Source organism: Kogia breviceps, chromosome 19 (genome assembly GCF_026419965.1).
Source record: "Kogia breviceps isolate mKogBre1 chromosome 19, mKogBre1 haplotype 1, whole genome shotgun sequence".
Taxonomy (NCBI): domain Eukaryota; kingdom Metazoa; phylum Chordata; class Mammalia; order Artiodactyla; family Physeteridae; genus Kogia; species Kogia breviceps.
The window spans coordinates 48,038,421-48,054,853 of record NC_081328.1 but is presented as its reverse complement, the minus strand read 5'-3'; the positions used below and the strand labels follow the sequence as shown (position 1 = coordinate 48,054,853).

General features: G+C 54.5%; 1 protein-coding gene across 12 annotated transcripts in view; it reads right to left on the bottom strand.

Moving 5' to 3' along the window:
- RBFOX3 (RNA binding fox-1 homolog 3) overlaps positions 1-16,433 on the bottom strand; it is a 505,472-nt gene that overhangs the window by 421,532 nt on the left and 67,507 nt on the right. For 7 of the 12 annotated variants that reach the window (XR_010838272.1, XM_067021686.1, XM_067021690.1 and 4 more), the window contains exon 1: positions 12,526-12,850. The exons of 2 other annotated variants lie outside the window; for them this stretch is intronic. The gene's annotated coding sequence lies outside the window, so the exon portion shown is untranslated. Of the gene's footprint in view, positions 1-11,283; positions 11,731-12,074; positions 12,228-12,525; positions 13,003-16,433 lie in introns of those variants that run through there. 3 more of the 12 variants (XM_067021692.1, XM_067021687.1, XM_067021694.1) reach the window with 3 other exon arrangements.

Sequence of the window (16,433 nt, the reverse complement as noted above, 5' to 3'; positions counted from 1 at the left end):
AAACACAATGCCGGGGTCTGAGATCACACTCCATCCATGGAAAAGTGAGACTGGCATGAAGTTGGGGAATTGGCTCCAGTTGGGGAATGAGCGAGGACCAGCTGTGGGAGAAGGGGAGAGATAGGCCTCCTATGGAGGTGCAGCGGGTTTTCTGCTCTCAGAGGGGCTCAAGGGAAGGAAACCACAGCTCTGGTCAAAAATGGGCCCTCTGGGGTCCCCACGGCCCATCCTTGGCTACGTGGTCCAGCACCAAGGCCTTCACCTATCACTACTGTCCCCCAAAACTGGAATTTACTGCCCAGAGTCAGTCCCTGCCTCCACCGTCACTTGCTGAGTGCCCCCACATGGCTCAAGTTGGCTCCTGCCTTTCCGGGGAAAGAGAACAGCTTCACCCTGCAATAAGTAGGGAGCAGACACCCCACAAGTCACTGGGGCCTCAGGGCCCCCAACACAAAAATAGCCAGACACCCGTGCGAGAAAAGTAGTCAGACCCCAAGGCAGGTGGTGACAAGGCAGTTGGCCCACAGCCTGGTCTCTTCTCTTTTTAGCTGATGTTTCAGCAACAAAGGCTGAGCTTGGACCGTGCGTACCCTGGGGGTTCCCTTCGGAGCCCAGCAGATAACAGAATGCGCCTCTACCCATTCCGAGGGCTCCGCTCTCTGAGTAGAAAGAAGTCTGGCCAGAAGGAATCTTGGTCTGGCTTCTTTCTCCCCCAAAGCCCCCCGCAGAAATTCATATCCCACAGCATGGCCTGGGCACATGCTCTGCAGCCGACAGGTGTAGGGACTCTGCAGGTTGTGCTTGTCCTTACCCGTATAGCCAGGTGCAGGCAAGTGCTCCTTGAAGCAGCCAGGGGACAAGGCGCGCACGAGCGCGCGCGCACACACACACACACACACACACACACCCCTCACTGTTAAGGACCTGGAATGATGTCTTCTCTGTTCTCCCGGCTATAATTATTTTAGCGTGGGAGACAAATTCTGTCTCCAGTATCTCAGAAGTGCTACATTAGAATATTATATGCTATGGTCCTGCAAAATCTCTCCAGTAGCTCTTTCCCTCCATGCCAGAGCACAGATAGGCTCCTCAGATGGGCGGACACACCGTGGAGGCCCTGCACCAAGGGTTTAATGCCTGCTCCGAGCCGCTCCACTTAGAGCAAAAGAGCCAGGAACCACGCATGCGGGTAACCATGGCAACTTCAGGGAAGTTTTAAAAAAATAAGTTTGTGAGTTGCTGGTTGTTATTTGGTGCTTGGGTTCTTTCCTTCTTTTTTAAGATAACAAGGTCCCTGAATAACACTTTTATGAGTTTTTTGGGTACAGCGTACAAAGTAGCAGCTGCCTCCAGACTTCTAATTACCTTCAAATGGGGCTGTGCATCTCGTCCAAGCACCACTGTCACATATCCAGGTTCTGTCCTTGGGTGGCTGTTCTGCGTGGGGTGACCCTGAGTCAGTGCACCTCCCACACGTGTCTCCATGCCTCCCCCTCTTCAGGAGTCCCAAGACTGTCAATCCAGATCCATGGGGTTCACAACCAAGTCCCACGACACCACTCACACATCTCCCAATTTGGGGAGAGGGTCAGGCGATCCCCGAACAAGATCCTAATCTCTACATGCAGAGCTGTGCACACACTCACACACATGCATGCACAAAGAGCCAGCATGAGTCGTGTAAACTACATTCCCCCACAAAACAACATCCCACCTAAACTCGGAAATGCCCAGGTGGCCTCCATGGAGGCAAATGGGAGCCACACCCCTGACATGGACCCTTTTCCGTGAAGGCAGCAGAAACAGGCTCTCAATGCTGAGGGACATGCTCACGTGTTGACGGGGCACACACGCCACGCACATAGCCATTGCTTCAGTGGCCCTGGCTGTGCCAGCAGTTAAGTCACCGCAGCAGGAAGCACACTCCTCCAGGCCCGCTGCCCTGTTGTCTGCAAAGCACCTCCGGGCAGAACAATGGTGGGGCCCCGCCCACCCTGCTGCCCACTGTGCCAACGCATCTATTAGGGTCGGGGTCAGGAGTGTCGAGGAGCGCTTGAAGGCCACGCACCGTTCCATGTCACAGCTGTGGCGCCAAAGGGCTGGGCAGATGGCTGTGAAAAAAGGAATATTTTTTTTTAAAGCAGAAAAATCCTAAATGGCCCTTTCAGCCTTTCAGCGCACATAATTGTAGTATCCGAGTTAATGAAAGGCCTGGCGTGCTGGCTGGCTGAATACCCCTAACGCCGCAGCCCGCAGCTCACGTGGAGTGGCTCCACCGCCATCAGGGAAAGCAGACCACAGTGGGGAGGTGGGAGGGGGTGGGGAAGGAGGTGGGGAAACGCAGGAAATAAAGAGCGTTTCCAAGAATGACAAGGCTCCCACACGGGATCACATCATCAATTAGCCAGTAGGAGGGCTGGGGAGTGCTTGGCATCTCATTTCCACAAAGACAAAGTTTCCTTGAGGAAACTGCCAGAGTCTCCAAGGCACTGAAGTCAGACGCAGAACAAATGAAGAGGGACGATGGCCGGGCTTGGCTGTTGCTCAGACGCCCGCCCCAGGCCGCCTGGCAGAGGGTTGTGTGGGTTTAGAGACACAAGTGGAGCCTGCGTGGGTCTAGGAGGTGTGCACACACAACACATGTGTGCATGCACACATACGTCACACACGCATGCCTACACGCACACGTGTGCACACATGCACATACACATCCATGTACACACACACTCCATTAGCAGGTTAGGGTCCACTATTCTGACCCAAAAACATTCCAGTCTGTGGCTCTCTCGCCTACCAGGTGCTAAGGAGATAAAACACAGATGTGTTATTTAGAACTTCCGCAGAAGAGCCTACAGCACATCCCCCATCTGTGAGGAGACCCTGGGGTCTTCAGCCCGGGACTTGGATGGAGCTCAGAGTATGTCAGATCCTTCAACAGTCCATTCTGGAGCCTTCAAACCCACACCCAAGGGGCTCCCGCCCTAAAGGCCCCAGGAAGCAGCCTAGCTCGGCCACCTAAGTGGAGGTGACTGATTTATTCTGACCGTCCTGCCTCTTAACGACACGCTCTCCTCCAGCCATGCAAGGCTTTAATTGTCCATCCAGCAGGGCACGGAGGAACCGTAAATCTTTCCTCCCAGCTGCTCTGAGCTCAGCGCTGCTTGACCTGCCGTTGCCAGCCCCTCACTTGCATCCCACTGGAGCAGTCTGCTGGCTCTGAAGGTGGAAGAGGGGAGTGGGAAAGCGGCAGCAGGAGAAAGAGGCTGGTGGGGTCAAGGAGGGGGAGAGAGGGACGGTGCATGGCCATGTGCTCTGTCTGCTCCTGACCCCCGGGCACTGCAGAGGAGTCCTCACTGCAGCTAAAAGGGGAGGCGGCAGTAGGTAGTGTGCACAGGGTGCCCTGGGCTACACCCTCCCGGGCCAGTGTCTACACACCTGCCTCACTGGGCCTAGCTCTCAAGCAGCCTGACTCCTATGAAGTGGGCCAGACCCTGGGGCAGTCTCAGCATTCCCTTGCTTTGCTGGAAAACAGCACAGCTCTGAAAGGAACTCACTGGGGAGGAAATACTATCCTCCATCCAACCCTAACTGTGTGTGACTGGTACCGGCTGGGGGCACAGTCTCTAAGAGATGGTGGGGGGTAGGCCACAGGCACATAGAAAGTCAGCCTCAGGCTCCAAAGCAGGCCTCCTTTCCCCTCCAAAAGACTTAATACTTTCTGTAATTTTAGTCTATATTAATGCATTTCAAAGTGGTGAATATTATAGTTATGATTATTACCTAAAGACTTCCTTTATAGCCCTCATTTTCTAGCGTTCGTTACTTTCTGAAAAATTATCCTTGGGGGCGGAAGTTCTCCAAGTCTGGTCTTGTGAGTTTTCTTCTTAGGATCTGAGCAAAACATATTATTGTGTCCATGATGGGAAGCGGGGCAGATGGATTCGCTCTCCCTGAGTCAGTCTCCGTGCTGACTTCTGACAAGGAAAGAGTAATGTCCGTGCGGGGAGGGATAGGACTGCAAGCTGCATTTTAACATGTCAGCACGGACATCGATGACCTGGTTTTGGTTTTGCCCATCTGTTCTGTCCAGACAGTTCGACTTCTGAAATGGGATTTCCATCTACATGGGGGGAAGCACCCATGCACCGTTCATTTTACAAGCTTAAGCACAGACAAGTCAGGACTGCAAGTGCTAATCACTGCAATACTGTCAATGCATGGATACAGCTGGACACTTATTTTCCAACACAAAGGCAACCTTGGGGAGAGAGCCCAGTCACGGCCAAGGGGTGTTGGAAGGGTCAAAAGAATGCAGATTCTGTGTGCATTCTTCTCAACTGTCCTAGGAGAGATCTATGAGGAAAAAAAAAAAGGACATGCTGGTAAGCTGCCTTTTGTCCTGTTGTAAAGTTGTCCCAGACACCAATCCCAGGGCTTTCGAGGTTAGGATAAGGGCAATGGGGTCCCCCATCAAACAAAGGTTATCCTCTGGCTTCTCTATCCCTCCCTTTGGTCATCAGTTAAAGGTTCACAGCTGACAACATATCAAAAAGACTTCTGGTATGATAATACTCAATACAGCGTTGGCTGTCTCGGAGTGTTGATTATAATATTACACCACTGAAAACAATAATTCTCATTTTAAATTCCTCCAGCACTTCTCTTTTCTGCGAACATTTCAAAATACCTGACTAATGTACTCATGGATAGCACCCCTAAGAGGTAGGCAGCAGGCACTCTCAGTCCCATTACGAGCAGCCTGGGGGACACAGCGGGGAAGTTGGTGAATCACAGCCCCCACCCCCGATCTGTGAGGAGCCTGGGTAAGAAGGCCTTTGGGCCCTAGTTCCACTTCGCCTGTCCCTGCAGCGGGGGCCCCAGCTGTGCCTAATGGCATCACAGTGGTCCCTTCAATGAGGGAGAGTCAATATTCCAGAAAGGCATGCACACTTTATGTTTATTTCTAATGGGTTTTGCAAAACTGGGTTTTGGTTTGTCACACATTGAGCCCTGAGAACCAAAAACATCTCCCTGCTGAAGGTAGGGGTGAGATAGAATCACTCAGTCTGAAAGTGCCATGGTGGCGATCTACAGGTTCAGAGGAGTCTGGGAGGAGAGGGGAGGTCACGATTCTTCTCTTCCTCCTCCTCATGGAAAATCCAGCTGGCACTGACCTAGGGCCCCCACCTCTTAGAATCCAAAGCCACTCCTGCAAAAGCAAAGTGCCCAGCACTCCCCCCTCCTTCTGTGTCCTTCGACGTTCCACCAGGAGTGGAGGCATGGGGAGGGGGTGATGGCCCATCAGTGGGGCACACCACGAGCAGGCAGAAGCCCCTCCACTCTCCAGATGTCCTGGACAAGGCGACCCCTGGGTCCACAGCCCCACAGACAGGACCTCACTCACATCTTTCTGCCTGGCCATGGTGTTCCTGAGAACATGAGCTTCCAGGTCCCTCCTGGGGGCCCTCCTAGGCCCCCGAGCAAGTAAGGATCTCCTCACCTATACAGAAATGCTACGACTTGTTTCCATCTTGGCACCTGCGACTTTCTCTGGAACCATTTTAAAACAGCATCATCTCCTTGTGGCCACAGGAAACAGTGCAGAATCCATTTCCTTAACTCTGACGAGATGCTCATTCCTCCAACGGGCAGATGGCACCGAGGAAGGTTCATGCTCACCACCAGCCGTTGTGTGCCTACTATGCGCCAGATCCTTTACCTGTGTTTATCGCCCCTCTTCGCAGCTGAGTAAACTAGGGTTCAAGAGCTTGCCCGCAGGTCACTGGGTTGGGAAATCTGCATGCCCTCCCCCACTGCATGCTGCAATCAGCCCCACCACTCAGGAAGTCAGAGCCTGGCCTCACACCTCAAGTCCCCTGCACACAGACTCCCTCTGTATCTCCGGCATGTGCCAGAACTGCTCCCTGCTCCCCTAACGGGCTTGGGGTCACAGCTTTGTCCAGAAGTTACATTCCATTTAAATGTGCATCTAAATGTGTGTGTCCCAGGGGTGAAGGGTGGTTCTTACAAGAATCAGCTGACAGGAGGAACAGCCACGATGTACAATCTCAGGGAAGCCAGCACCCGTTAACAAGGAAACTAACTGAGTGAAGATTCAGACTAGACCTCCACGGAGAAGAGAGGATGGGAGGGCAAGTCAGGAATGGGTGGCGCCCAATAGGACACTGTGTGCAGACCCAGCTTGAAGCATCATTCTGATTTTCCTTTTTCTTCTAGGATCTCAAGGTGATGGGAAACATAGGGAAACCATGGTGTGTGCGGTGATCTCACTGAAGTATTAAAAATTCATCTTAACACCTCTTGCTGAAAACAGGTTAAAAAGCCCTGCTTGCTGTTGCCAAAAGAAAGAGGTGTGGGCGCCGGGGAGAAGTCACCAGCAGGAGCTTTCATTTCAGGGGACTCAGAGGCTCTTATGTACAGACCCTGGAGTATTGCCCTGCACCCAATCCTTAAAAGTTCCAGAAAAATTAGGAACTATTTTCTTTTTAATCCTGTAGAGAAACCTCTCATTTAGATTCAGAAAGGATTTTGAACTATCAAAGTTTAGTGAGAAATTATTTCTAAATGTGCCTAGGTGTTTGTGCCTCTTTAACTCTTTCTCCAAGTTATATCCACCTTTTCAATACAAGTAAACTTTATGTTCTTTGGCTTCAACAGAGCTTCCCATTTTTACATTAAAAGTCTTCCCTGCTGAGAACAATGTGCTTCTCTGTGTTCTCATTATCCTTGCCTAAAAGAAAACCACCCTGAGATGTGATGCCCAGCCTGGTGCCCAAAGACACAAATTTCAAGGGTGCAGGGGAAGTACCCAGACTCTGGAAGGCCACCTTTCCTGCCATCACCATCCCTCAGTTTCATTTGGTGTCACAGACAAGGAGACACTGATGAGCAGAGCTGCAGCGTTCCACCTATCCACAGAGCTCTGAATGGTCCCTAGGTTTCTGCAGTGCATGCCTGCGCAACTGTAATGGCAGCCCTATGAGAGAGGATCTTTTTGGTGGGCTTGGGTTACCTTTTTGCTTGTTTGATTTGGCGGAGGGAGATTTGGTTTTTGACATAAGACAAGATGCCTTGGAGAAATAGAGGCACATGGGAGTCTCTTCTCTTCCATACAAAAAACACGTGTTACAATTTCACCTGGCCCTCCAAAAGGAACTTGATGAAACTGTGCAGGGTCCGGCTGGTAGCAAGTGTCTGTCCCCAGGCAGTTTCCTCACCTGCAAGTAGGACTGTTTTCTTGAAGGGCCAAAAGAGACATACATGACCACCTGCCTCTCCTCCTGGTTTCCAGCCACAGCCCAGGGCTATGAGAGACCAGAAGGGTTGGCCCACTTCCCTGAGCATCGGCTGAGACCTGGCACACAGAGTTGATGACCAAGCGTAGGTCTGAGAGGGAACTGGCATGGCTAGATACAGGGGAGTTCTTCACCTATGCCTCTGTTCTTCTAGAATCTTGGGAGGAATCTCTCGGGACAGCCATTAACCAAAGCAATCCGTGGTAAAATTCTGCTCAAAATATGTATACTCTCCCTCCTTCTTTTTTCTGCTGGAAATTCACTCTGACCTTAAACAAATTAAGCCTTCCAAAAAACTTGTAACTAGGACTGCTTTGTTCTAGGTCCTCAGAAGAAACCACAGACTCTGAAGACCCCACCCCATCCAACACAAACTGATGCCAATGAGTTACAACCCACTTCCCGGGTGGAATTAGTAGGACCCGGCCCTGAGATACACACAACGAGTAGAGACTAGATCCAAAGGAGAGGTCCCTGTCACACAGTGAGGGTATCTTTACGCCCCAGAACTTAAAATGAAATTGGCAGTCCTTTCCCAGGCCCTGAGGGCCCTGCTGGCTGGCCAACCCTCACGTGGCTCCCCTGGCTCCTGAGCCAGAGCATTCAGTCCTGTTTCACCTGGACTCTGGCAACACTTTCCAAAATGCAATTCATATACTGTGAACTTTCCCCGAGCTACTAAAGGGAACACTTTCAAATGAAGTAACAGATTTTTATGCTCTTTATTACCTCAAGTCACCTTCTAAGGCATGTTTTGGTGTCAGCTCATGTGTTGGAGAAATTGCTACAGCAAACTAATTTACTAAGTGCATTGCACTTAAAAACATGCATTTTAAATCTTTTTTTTTTTTTTTTTTTTTTTTTTTTTTTTTTTTTTTTGCGGTATGCGGGCCTCTCACTGTTGTGGCCTCTCCCGTCGCGGAGCACAGGCTCCGGACACACAGGCTCAGCGGCCATGGCTCACGGGCTCAGTCGCTCCGCGGCATGTGGGATCCTCCCGGACCAGGGCACGAACCCGTGTCCCCTGCATCGGCAGGCGGACTCTCAACCACTGCGCCACCAGGGAAGCCCAAAAACATGCATTTTATAAACCAAACCAGTCTGCCACAAGGTATTTCTTTAAGCAAGGATACTCATTTTTCTGTCTGCAATCCTCCACAAAAAAAAAGACCTCACTGTGTACTCAATTACTACCCATCCAACTAGTAGATGAGAGCCGTCCTCAACTCTCATACATAATTCAAAGGGAAAGTCACATACCAAGTGCCCACACCACTCAGAAAGTATAGGGAGAAAAAAAGACATGAAAGAGGAGGAGAGAGACACACACAGACGGACAGTGAGAGAGAGAGAGAGAGAGATGGAACCAGAATGTTATAAATAAAAAGGAGACAGTGATGGCTCAGAGAGAAACCTACTTCAGAAAGGCAGCAAAAAAATAAGATGTTTAGGCTGTCTGAATGTTTCACGAACCTGTGAAAATAATGTGCTGCTTTCTAAAAGAATGTGGGGAGATATTGCAGCTAATCAAAGAGATGCAGGTGCAAATGGGATGTGTTTATAAAGCCAGTATCTCGTGCAGAAGAAAAGGCCTGCTGCAGGTGGGGATTTAGGGAAAGACAGGTGCCCACGGAGGAGCATAGCATCTCTGTTCAAGGGAGGAAGTTTCAGGATGGTTTTTCCCCTTCACTTGTTTAAAAACAAAAAATTCCTCACCAAATGTCAGCTGCGAGTCAGGTTCCATTTGTCTTTATAACAAACTATCAAGCAGGAGTGTGGAAATAAATAAACACAGAGAGACAACCAACCCAAACTTGCAGGCACACGGATGGGCTGGAGGAGGTAGACCGCACACTACAACCGCTGAAAAATAACATTTCAATTTCATGTTCACTGTTGCTCCATGCTCACTGAGACGTTTCCCCCTGCGTGGCTCCTCCAGGCCCCTTATACTGGCCCCCACAAACACACCACCACTCTGACACTTCTGCGTGGGATAGGAGCTCCCTTCACTTGTACATTCCTTCACTCCTAATTCCACAAGCATGCATCAAATAACACTGCGTGTACAGGAGGAAGTGGGAATAAATCAACCAGCATCTCTGCCCTTAGGAGCAAGGTGCCTCCAACTTCTACACATCACAGAACAAAGGGGTCTCGGACCATGGTTGAATGGGGGTTGGGGGATACTGTAAAGAAGACTGTAAGGTAGAGGCAGCACCCAAGCTGGGCCAGGCTGGCAAGGATCCAGAACCAGGGATGGCATTTTCTATGGCCAGTACCATGCTTAGTTCATTCCCCGATACTAAAGAACTCCATAATTTCTCTCCATTTCTCTGATGCTATTTCTTTGAGCCATTGGTAATGCTCAAAGTTTAGTAAGTGGCAGGAACATAACAGAAGGTCCACTCTGGAATAGTACCCAGGAGTCCTCCCACCTGCCTCCTTCTTAAATCTGCCTCTTTGCTGGCCTCAGGCTTAACCCTTCCCCCTAGCCGGGTGAGGTGAGCCACAGCAACGCCCCCAGCGGCTCCAGGACAATGTCAAAGGCGAGAGTGGGCCAGGGCAGGCTGCACGCCTTGGCCCTGTCCTTGGTGCTGCCGCCAGCTGCACCCCCTGTGGCAGGGGGCCTCCCAGGACGCAGCCTTCCCTCCAGCCCAGCCTCTGGTCCCTGAGGAAGGGCCATGAATACACCCAGATCAGCTGCAACTCATACCCCAGGGCACTGGACCAGAGGCATTTGCAGTGAAGGCCCAGCATAGTCAGACCCTGGCCTGCAGGGACTTTCCTGGACTCCGGTTTCTCCAGGTGACCTGAGGTTACCCAAGGCCCAAGCGTGGACACAGGTCTCTCTAAAGCTCAGGCCCCTGGAGGGGGGAATCAGAGCAATCATTCAAGTCCTCTTTTAATGGAGGAGGGGATTGCTGTTGGAAATAGGCAACTTGTGCCAGAAAACCCCAGCAGCTCCAAGACAAACAGCCCACATGCCCCTGGCAAACTCTCCCCTTTGCTGGCAGCTGTCTCACCAGGCCCAGCGTACCACCACTCAACTCTGCCTCTGCTCCCTAACCCCTCAGAGTTTCCCACCTCACTCTCCAGGAGTCTGCTCTACCCTCTCAGAAGCTCCCAGTTGGGAAATGAGGGGTTAAACGTTGCTTCCAGGAGTGTGCCAGTGGCCAAGCCCCATGCCCATGCAGGGAGGCCTCCAATCTCGGGAGAGGGACGAGGGTGGCAACATCCATCCTCAGCGCAGAGGGGAGCCCTGAGCCCGAAGGTGGAGGCAGGGACTGAGGGGGCCCGCCTAGCTGGTTCTCAGAAGGCGCCCGGCCGCCCTCTTCTGCAGCCCCCCAAAACCTCCCGGTGCCAGTGCTCTTGCGGCCTGAGGGAGGCCCATACCTGCCCACATGCCGCTTTCATCAGGCGGCGCTTTCACTGCAACTTTTCTCCCTCTCTCCCTTCACAATTTTCGCTCACCTGGAGGGTCTGGTTTTAATTGGTGTAATATCCCCGTTGACAACGCAGCCTAATTAAGACATCCGCCCAATTTCACGATGCACAGTTAATGAACAGGTTCTGCCGCAGTGTTTATACTTTTATTATTTGCAGACCAGTAAAACCAAAGCCAGTTTCTGCCTGACAGACCTCATACGGGCGACCCCACTCTACTAGCCTCGTATCTGCTCGGTGCTAAGTGCCCTGGGCTTCCGGGTGTGAGCCCAGGGCGTCCCAGCGCCGAGCGGGTGTTTCAGCAGGAAATTAGCTGCCGGGCGCGCGGGAAAAGCGACATGACCTCCAGCGGGGGTGGAGGGCTGGGTCCCTCCGTCCCTGTCCTTTTCCTCCACTGCGGGATGTCTCCTGCATCAGCATGAGGGGAACCGCGGGTGTCTTTTTTAAAGTGACCATTAAAAAATAAATCTAGTCCCTCCCCAAAGCTGGAGAGCTCCGTCAGGAAGGAGTTTCTCCTCACCCCCCTGGACGCCGCGCTGTCGGCGAAGCTGCAGTCCTGGACTCCAAGGAACATCCCTCCTGCTCCACGCTAACACCCCGCATCTTGGGGCCGCTCTGGAACGGGATGGGCTTCCATTGTCCCTCCACGCCCGGGGCCGCATCCTCGTCCCCGCGCGTACTGTGTGAGGGCCCCCGGCAGCCCCGGCACTGCGGGGATGCACGCCTGGGGAGGCTCCGCGCCGAGGGAGGCTGCGACCTATGGCATCGTGCCACCGCTAGGTTCCTCGAGAGACAGCCCTCCCGAGGGGGCGACCCCCGGACGCCCCCCGGCGAGTCTCGCCGCCTCCGGGGCCTCTGGGGCCTCCGGGGCAGAAAGTTTGGGCCGAGTGTGCCCAGCCGCCTTGGCGCCAGCTTCCCCAGCCGCGCTACGCCGGCCCCCGGGGGCGGCCGAGGCCCGGAGAAGCAGCCTGGGTTCACGCCCGAGCCTCCCTAATGCAGCTCCCAAGACTCTGCGGGGAGCGCCCTCAGCCCGCCGCCTGTTGGGCCCTGCGCGCGGCTCGACCCCTGCCGCTTTACACTCGCGCACAGCGGGCGCTGAGGGCCCGGGGCCTCTCTAGAAGACCGTGGGAGACCCTTCCTCCCCAAAACTCCTTTGGGTCATCAACTCCTCTAGTGAACCCTTCTCCTCGAGGACCCAGGCAGGGCTCCCGGGGACTGGGTGCCTGGAGAGAAGTGCATGCATCCCGTGGAGATCGCTGACTGTCCCCCCAGTCCCACCCGCGCGAGCTCCAGCCGCGTACCCGGACGCACCCCGCGGGGCCGGGATCTCCTCGCGCTCGGCCTCCCCCCGCCAGGGAGTTCCCCGCTCCGGGCATTGTGCCGCCGCCGCCACCACCACCGCCACCACCGCCGCCGCCGCCGCCGCCACGCAGTGCGCGGGACTCCCCGGCGTCTCCATGGAGCCGACCCCGGGGCCTTCCCATTCACAAAACCGCCCCTCCGGCCGTAGGCTGGACCACGTGCCCCGACCCGAGCCCAGGAGGGACACGGAGAGCCCCGACCCCGAGCGCGCCACCCCTCCCCGCGCGACCTCGGGTCGGTCCCTGGCCGCGCTCTGCAACCCCGCGCCCCCGCCAGCCCCGCCTCCCCCTGCGGGGTCCTGTGCGCCCCTCCCTGGGACGTGCCCACCCCCACCCCGCTCAACACGAAGGTAATGACCGCCGCAGGGCGAAGCGCTGGCGGCGAGGACCCGGCTACTCACGGGCTCAGCGCTCCCCGCGGCAGGTGACAGGGGCCCGGCAGCCATGCCCCGGCTGCATCCCGGCCGCCGAGCTGGCAGCGGCGTCCCGGGCCGCGCGGGCACCGGCGAGCCGGCGGCAAGGAGCGCACGGGGCCGGGCTCAGGCGGCGGCTGCGGATCGCGTCTCCTCTGACCACGCGAGCGGCTGGGGGCCGGGGCCGGGGCCGGGGCCGCTGTCCGAGGAGGCTCCGCCGGCTGCGAAGCAGCCCTGCAGCTAGCTCCTCACTCGCTCTTCCCTCGCCGCCTTCTCTCTCTCTCTCTCTCTCTCTCTCTCTCTCCCTCTCTCTCTCTCCTCTCTCTCTCTCTCTCTCTCTCTCTCTCTCTCTCTCTCTCTCTCTCTCTCTCTCTCTCTCTCTCTCTCTCACTCTCTCACTCTCTCACTCTCCCTCTCTCTCTCTCTCTCTCTCACACACACACACACACACACTCACTCTCTCTCTCTCTCTCTCTCTCTCTCTCTCTCTCTCTCTCTCTCTCTCTCTCTCTCTCTCTCTCTCTCTCTTTCCCCCCCGTCTCTCCCCCCCTCTCTCTCCCTCTCGCCTCTCTCCTCCCCCTTTCTCTCTCCCTCTCCCCGGCTCCTCTGGCTCGCTCGGCTGGAGAGAAGAGACAGCAGGAGCACGCGGCGGCGGCGGCTGCCCGGGCGGAGCGCGGCAGCGCGCGGCGAGGGAGGGGGCTCGGGCAGCCGCTCGACCGGGAAGGGCGGCGGGGCGGGGAGGGCCGCGGCGGAGACAGCGCAGGCCGGACGCACCCTTGCGGCCCGAAATGCGGGCCCGGAGAGCCTGCACGAGAGAGGTGGGCGAGGCGCGGAGGACCCCAGAGCTGCCCGGTTTCCCGCGAGCGCCGCCCTCCGGTCCCGGTCCCCGTCTCCCCTCCCTCCCTCGGCGATCCTGAGGCCGGGCAGCCCCAATCAGGACCCCTACCCTCCTGCCACCTTGGCCCTGGCCCTGGCCCAGAAAGGACAACACTGGGGATCCCCATAAATGGGACTCGGGCAGCGGGGGTGAATGCCCCCCAACCTCTGCCGCCGGTCTGCACTGCCTGACCTCCTCTTCCAGTTTGCCCCCCGCACACACACACCCCACCCCTTACTGGGGCTTGAAATTCGGTGTCTTGCCTTCCCGGGACTCCGAGAGTGAGTGACCAGCCACACAGTCACCACTGGGGTGTTTGTCCAGATTGACCAACCAAACCAATTCAAACATTTCCACCTTGGCTGGGGAAGAGGGGCTGTCATTGGAGGAGGTCAGCTAAGGATTTGCCTAAAATCAGAAAAGCAGGCATTCCCTGTCCCCACTCCCAGCTGCCCAACCCTAGGGGAAAGGACCCTGATGTAGGGTCTGGGACGGTCTCTATCATTGGGATAGAGACGGAGTGGGGGTGCAGAAGGAAAGTGGAGGCTACGGGCCAGTGGGGTGGGGACTGTCTGGGCTGGCAGGATGATACCCATGGAGAGCTGTGAGGTCACACCAGAGGCAGGCAGGAGGGCCTTGACTGTCCCAAACAGAGCCACAGGATTGGGCAAGGCCTTGCTCCTGTTTCTATGCAAAAGACAGGCGGATGCAGTGCCTGGAGCACCACTGAGGAGGGTAGAGCAGGGATGGAAGTGAGCTGCACCCTCAAAGACATTCTCAACCTAAAAGCAAATGAAAAACCTGTGCCAGGTTGCTTTTACTTCTGGATGCTGCTTCTGGAACAGATTCCTCCTTGTACCTGACTGTCCTGCTTTTCTGTGTGAGGCAAAAAGCATGTCATGGAATCTGGGGTTTGTTAGGGGCCTGGAGGATTCAGAGACAGTGAAGGGAGGGACGTAAGCTCAGTTCCTACGTGCCTGGAGCTCTGCACTGCTTGCTGCCTTCCCTGCAGGGCAAGGACAGACAGTATCCACGACCAGTGGCTACTGTCCACTTACGAGCTTAATGCTTTTAATTTCTGGCCCTTTGGCCTGTCTGGGTCATTGATCTTTCTTGGTCAGTGGGAGTCATGCTATACAATTTCGAGTTAGCTTCTTGGCCCTACAGCTAAACACTGGATAAATGCCTTGTCTACCAGCAAGGCAGCTGCTTGGTTGATTGAACTTTCCCCAGCCCCCACATTTGAAACGGCACATCCCTGCTCAAAAGACCTAATTGGCTCTCTCCGTCCTCTGCTGTCAGATGGTCCAGGCCTCCAGCTCGTGGCTGGGCCCACCCGCTCCTCATCATCCCTATAGACAGGTCTTTTGCTTCCAGGAGAGCTCTCTGAAGACAGCACCAAATCTTGTTCCCAAGCTCCACCAGACCCAGCCAGCACTCAGCATACAGTAGGTCTGCTCAGACACCTGAGCCTGTGAATTGAAGTTGCCAGCTGTGGCAGGATCAGCCACAGGACCTGCACATCAAAATCCCTGTCAGGGACAGGTCCTGGCAAGGCTAGCCTCATTACAAGCCCCATGGAATTTGCCCTTCCAGCACCAGCTGCTGTGGAATGGGGATCCGGCCAGAAAAGGGGGTCAGGACCAATCTGTATGTCCTCATACTAGGATCAGCCAGGGGGGTTTCTATCTTGGGATATCATTGAAAAGAATTTTACAAACCTCTGATTTGGAAGCTTCATTTAAAAAAAAAAAAAGTGAGACCATGAGGAAGGAACCAGGAACAGTCCTTTGCAATAATGATTAGCATAGAAGCAAAAGGAGATTTAGCTCGGAGCCTAAAATGACAACTGAACACACATAGCTAATTTTACTCCCCCTGAAAACCCCACTAAAACTACTGAAAGAGATTTTAAAAAAATACAAAACCCCACAGAGCTGGAGAACAGAGAAAAGTCAACCATGAACAAAATGTGGGAAGCAGGAAGGCAAATGGGCAAGTGGTACTTGGCCTTGCGGAGCTGAGTCCTAAGCCTGCCATGGGGAAAGCTGAGAAACAGAACCTCCAAAGGCTTAGAGCTGTGGGACAGGTAACTGTGAGGCAAGAAAGGCAGCTAGGAGCAGCAATGATCTGTTTAAGGAGCCTGCAGATCCTGGATGGCTGCCCACTCCAGATCACTGGATGGCTGGCCACTGTAGAAAGTTATTCCTTGAGGAGGGTGTAGCAGGGGCTCTGTGGCCTGGGGGACTTCATGCACAGTGACACAGGGGTGTGCTGCACTCTGAAGGCTGACAGCCCCCCTCAGTCCCCATAGCACCAACATCCTCCAGGCAAGAGGCTAGAAAAGTCTCTTCCTATTCCTGTAGATTTTAGGAAAAACCTAAAGATGTAATTTTGCTGTTTCCCAGCAGACCACTGAGCCAATCTCCCTAGAGAGAAGCCCCAGTGGATGAGCCCACCCAATCCTCAGACCTTCCAGTCTGCTCTGCAGTCCCCTCCCCTAAATGTGAGTAGACCACCCAGGATTACCAGGCACCTGAGGAAAGCCTGTGAGAGAAAGAGCCACCCAGGTGGGGACCTAGGGGGCAGGCATCTTTGAGGAAACAGACATTAGGCAGGGAGGAGGAACAGCCATTTAATATCCTAAAAGACAGGGCTTCCCTGGTGACTCAGTGGTTAAGAATCCGCCTGCCAATGCATGGGACACGGGTCCGAGCCCTGGTCTGGGAAGATCCCACATGCCGCGGAGCAACGAAGCCCATGCACCACAACTACTGAGCCTGTGCTCTAGAGCCCACGAGCCACAACTACTGAAGCCCTCGCGCCTAGAGCCCATGCTCCGCAACAAGAGAAGCCACCGCAATGAGAAGCCCGCGCACCACAACGAAGAGCAGCCCCCACTCACCGCAACTAGAGAAAGCCCGTGCACAGCAGTGAAGACCCAATACAGCCGGAAATAAAACAGACAAATTTATTTTTTAAAAATCCTAAAAGACAGCAGATAAGATATTGCATCTAT